Raw genomic sequence first — 5,000 nt, 5'->3', positions numbered from 1 at the left:
AGAAAAAAAAAATTTAATTTTTTGAAAAAATATAATATTGACCTTTCATTTATACCGTCATGTTAATATAAATTATAATTTTTTTACCGGGGAACTCTGAACGATATATATATAGAACGGGCGAACCGACATGACCGGGGACTTTGCGCCATACGCGTAGGACGGGCGAACCGACATGACCGGGGACTTTGCGCTATACGCGCAGGACGGGCGAACCGACATGACTACGCGCAGGACGGGCGAACCGACATGACCGGGGACTTTGCGCCATACGCGTAAGACGGGCGAACCGACATGACCGGGGACTTTGCGCGTACGATCGAGCTATGGTCGAACCGACGTGACTCGGGTGTTTTTCTCTTAATTTCTCGAAAAATAACCTTATAACTGGTATGTTTTTTCATTAATCAATTTATATTTATCCTTCGCAATTTTTTATATTGTTAATTTTTTCTGTTCTTTCATCAAAAATTGATTTTTCGTAACTTTTCTTATCGAGAAAAAAAAAATTTAATTTTTTTGAAAAAATATAATATTGACCTTTCATTTATACCGTCATGTTAATATACTTATAATTTTTTTTTACTCTGAGCGATATATATAGAACGGGCGAACCGACATGACCGGGGACTTTGCGCGTACGGTCGGGCCACCGAACCGACATGACTCGGGCATTTTTTCTTAATTTCTCGAAAAATAACGTTATAACTGGTATGTTTTTTTTCATTAATCAATTTATATTTATCCTTTGCAATTTTTTATATTGTTAATTTTTTTTGTTCCTTTATTAAAAATTAATTTTTCGTAACTTTTCTTATCGAGAAAAAAAAAATTTAATTTTTTTGAAAAAATCTATTATTGACCTTTCATTTATACCATCCTGTTAATATATTTGTAATTTTTTTTACCAATTTGTATAATGATAATGATCATCGATCGAAGTCTAAGTTCCAGCGTACCCTCCGCTCGGTCTGTCGCTACAGCGGTTTTGCACCATAAGCGGCCGTGCATTAGCCCGGTCGGCGCCGACATGGTGGCCGGCCGTTCGGTTACTGTAAGAGAAGCGACGGTCCGGTGCGGCCGGGCGGAGCAGCGTCGGGCGCGTGTCCGTTCTACGATCTCGGTCGAGATACGGTACACCGCTCCTCGGGAAATACTTTCTCGACTGTTTCTGTCCGGTTCTTACCGATCTTTCTCCACACTGCATAGCCGCGAGTCGGTGTCTATGACCGAATGGCTCTTGAGCGGCAAAGCGACCTATAGGGGGACGCTGGTGACCTGTATGTATGGCTTTTGCCATGTGTACTTGTACGACTGAGCATCAACTTTTAGCCTCGAGCGATCGGGCCTTTCTAACACCTAAGGATATATAAATCCCTAGGGCGTACGGGCGTGTCGAATAGTTCTTGGTGGCTTGCAATACGACACGTTTCGTATGATGAGCTTTGAGTTTGTAAAAGTGAGAGAAAAGAAACGACGTGCGATGTTATTGTAACACCACGTTGTTAAATAAAACACAATATTATATTATAATTTTTATATATATGATATTGTGAAGTATGATTCTTGAAATTGTGAATGAACGGGGCATATTGTGGAAGTGCTGATATTACATTGGGATATGCCTCAGCGTGAATTTATATTACGCGCTTTATGAAATTAAATTTTTTTCAAAAGGTTACCAAATGTTTAGCATGCTTGATACGTGCTCGAATATTTATAAAGACCTATTGTAGTCGATCGGTGAGGGGGCACCGACGACGAAAAATATATATATGTCAAAATTGGCAAAATATATTAATAATAAACTAAGATCCCTGGTTGATCCTGCCAGTAGTCATATGCTTGTCTCAAAGATTAAGCCATGCATGTCTCAGTACATGCCGAATTAAGGTGAAACCGCGAATGGCTCATTAAATCAGTTATGGTTCATTAGATCGTGGACACATTTACTTGGATAACTGTGGTAATTCTAGAGCTAATACATGCAAACAGAATTCCTCTCAGAGATGGGAGGAATGCTTTTATTAGATCAAAACCAATCGGTGGCGGACGGCTCGTCCGTTCGTCCATCGTTTGTTTTGGTGACTCTGAATAACTTTGTGCTGATCGCATGGTCATCTAGCACCGGCGACGCATCTTTCAAATGTCTGCCTTATCAACTGTCGATGGTAGGTTCTGCGCCTACCATGGTTGTAACGGGTAACGGGGAATCAGGGTTCGATTCCGGAGAGGGAGCCTGAGAAACAGCTACCACATCCAAGGAAGGCAGCAGGCGCGCAAATTACCCACTCCCGGCACGGGAGGTAGTGACGAAAAATAACGATACGGGACTCATCCGAGGCCCCGTAATCGGAATGAGTACACTTTAAATCCTTTAACGAGGACCAATTGAGGGCAAGTCTGGTGCCAGCAGCCGCGGTAATTCCAGCTCCAATAGCGTATATTAAAGTTGTTGCGGTTAAAAAGCTCGTAGTTGAATCTGTGTGTCACAGTGTCGGTTCACCGCTCGCGGTGTTTAACTGGCATTATGTGGTACGTCCTATCGGTGGGCTTAGCTCCTTGCGGGCGGTCCAACTAATATCCCATCGCGGTGCTCTTCACTGAGTGTCGAGGTGGGCCGATACGTTTACTTTGAAAAATTAGAGTGCTTAAAGCAGGCTACCTTTGCCTGAATACTGTGTGCATGGAATAATGGAATAGGACCTCGGTTCTATTTTGTTGGTTTTCGGAACCCCGAGGTAATGATTAATAGGGACAGATGGGGGCATTCGTATTGCGACGTTAGAGGTGAAATTCTTGGATCGTCGCAAGACGGACAGAAGCGAAAGCATTTGCCAAAAATGTTTTCATTAATCAAGAACGAAAGTTAGAGGTTCGAAGGCGATCAGATACCGCCCTAGTTCTAACCATAAACGATGCCAGCCAGCGATCCGCCGAAGTTCCTCCGATGACTCGGCGGGCAGCTTCCGGGAAACCAAAGCTTTTGGGTTCCGGGGGAAGTATGGTTGCAAAGCTGAAACTTAAAGGAATTGACGGAAGGGCACCACCAGGAGTGGAGCCTGCGGCTTAATTTGACTCAACACGGGAAACCTCACCAGGCCCGGACACCGGAAGGATTGACAGATTGATAGCTCTTTCTTGATTCGGTGGGTGGTGGTGCATGGCCGTTCTTAGTTGGTGGAGCGATTTGTCTGGTTAATTCCGATAACGAACGAGACTCTAGCCTGCTAAATAGACGTAACTTATGGTATCTCGAAGGCCCTCGGCTTCGGTCGGTGGGTTTTTACTACCAACGTACAAACAAATCTTCTTAGAGGAACAGGCGGCTTCTAGCCGCACGAGATTGAGCAATAACAGGTCTGTGATGCCCTTAGATGTTCTGGGCCGCACGCGCGCTACACTGAAGGAATCAGCGTGTTTTCCTGGCCGAAAGGCCCGGGTAACCCGCTGAACCTCCTTCGTGCTAGGGATTGGGGCTTGCAATTATTCCCCATGAACGAGGAATTCCCAGTAAGCGCGAGTCATAAGCTCGCGTTGATTACGTCCCTGCCCTTTGTACACACCGCCCGTCGCTACTACCGATTGAATGATTTAGTGAGGTCTTCGGACTGGTGCGCGGCCAATGTCTCGGCATTGCCGATGTTACCGGGAAGATGACCAAACTTGATCATTTAGAGGAAGTAAAAGTCGTAACAAGGTTTCCGTAGGTGAACCTGCGGAAGGATCATTAACGAATGAAACATACAAAAAGAGAATGCGTAACAAAAAAGAGAGATAAACAAGGAGAAGGATAAAATGGAATTTCGATTCCATTACCAAATACCAAAATGTACTTTGTACATCGAACGAATAATGAAATCACGGAACGATGGCTTACGTGAGGAGGGAAAGAAAAAGAAATCCCTTCCGTCCGTTGTATCCGTTGATTTCGATCATTTTCGAATTTTTTTTTCTTACCAGACACGAAAATTCGACACGAAGAGAGAGGGAATAACGATAAATAAGCTCGAAGAGACGCTTGCGTGAAGGTCTATTTATCGAATAAACGGACCCGCCGTCTCGACGAGATGAATGTCGTTATGGTACGCAAAAAGATACAAAGGGACGCTTGCGTGAGATCGTCGTCGTCGTGTGTGCGTTTACGGATGCATATACGGACGCGATCCGCCGTCTCGATGATGTATATTTTTAATAAAGATTTATAAAGGTACGGTTTGCACGTACGTGTACGTATCACGTATGTATATGCATAATGGTATATACAAAATGATAAAAAAGAAAAAAAAAGCGCTTGCGTGAGGTCGAATTTTTAAATGACCCGCCGCTTTAATAACATTACGTCCCTACTGAAATATATTGAAAACACAAAAATAAAATGACAAATGGCTTGACAACACAATAAGGCGCTTGCGTGAGGTCTTTTTTAAATAGACCCGCCGTCTTTATGAACGTATATGCGTGCGTTGCGTATGTGTATGTATATAGATACGTGCAAGAAAAGTACCAAATTCACATTTCTGTACCTCCTTTCTCTTTTTTTATTTTCGTTGCCTGAGCTCCCGTTATAAAACGGGAGATGGACGAGGACCGCACACCAAGACTTTGGGATCGAACGAAGCTGTCGAGATAATGATAATCGAAAAAGCGGTAAGGACAAGTAGCGCGTCGATAGTAAAACGAAATCGAAGGATGGACGAGCCGCCGTCGAACTTTGTTTCGCGACGTTCTCTTCGATGGATACCAGTTCGACCTCTTTTCTCTTATACGCTATAATCATTCTCGAATCGTGCTTCCTACCCATGGGTGGATGGTGTGATGGTCGTCGTCGTTGTAAGCTTTAAACCGACGAAACCAAGAACGGCGAAACCAAGATGCATCGCGTCGACGTGAGCCCGATTTTATCGCTTCTTATTTAAAAGTTGAAACGTTGTTCGTTCAGAGGGGAATATCGAATTATGTTCGGTTATACAGAGAGGCCATCGTGTCGTGAGTCGGAC

The 5,000-nt window shown here is 43.7% G+C and overlaps 1 non-coding gene across 1 annotated transcript; it reads left to right on the top strand.

Moving 5' to 3' along the window:
* Window positions 1-1,814: 1,814 nt before the first annotated feature.
* LOC133667784 (small subunit ribosomal RNA) lies at window positions 1,815-3,733 on the top strand. The gene has a single exon (XR_009833387.1). It is a non-coding gene; the product is annotated as a small subunit ribosomal RNA (ribosomal RNA).
* The last annotated feature ends 1,267 nt before the right edge of the window (window positions 3,734-5,000 follow it).

This window comes from Apis cerana, unplaced genomic scaffold (assembly GCF_029169275.1).
Source record: "Apis cerana isolate GH-2021 unplaced genomic scaffold, AcerK_1.0 scaffold3_AcerK, whole genome shotgun sequence".
Taxonomy (NCBI): domain Eukaryota; kingdom Metazoa; phylum Arthropoda; class Insecta; order Hymenoptera; family Apidae; genus Apis; species Apis cerana.
The sequence above is the reverse complement of the archived record's forward strand: the minus strand, read 5'-3'. Positions and strand labels throughout refer to the sequence as shown.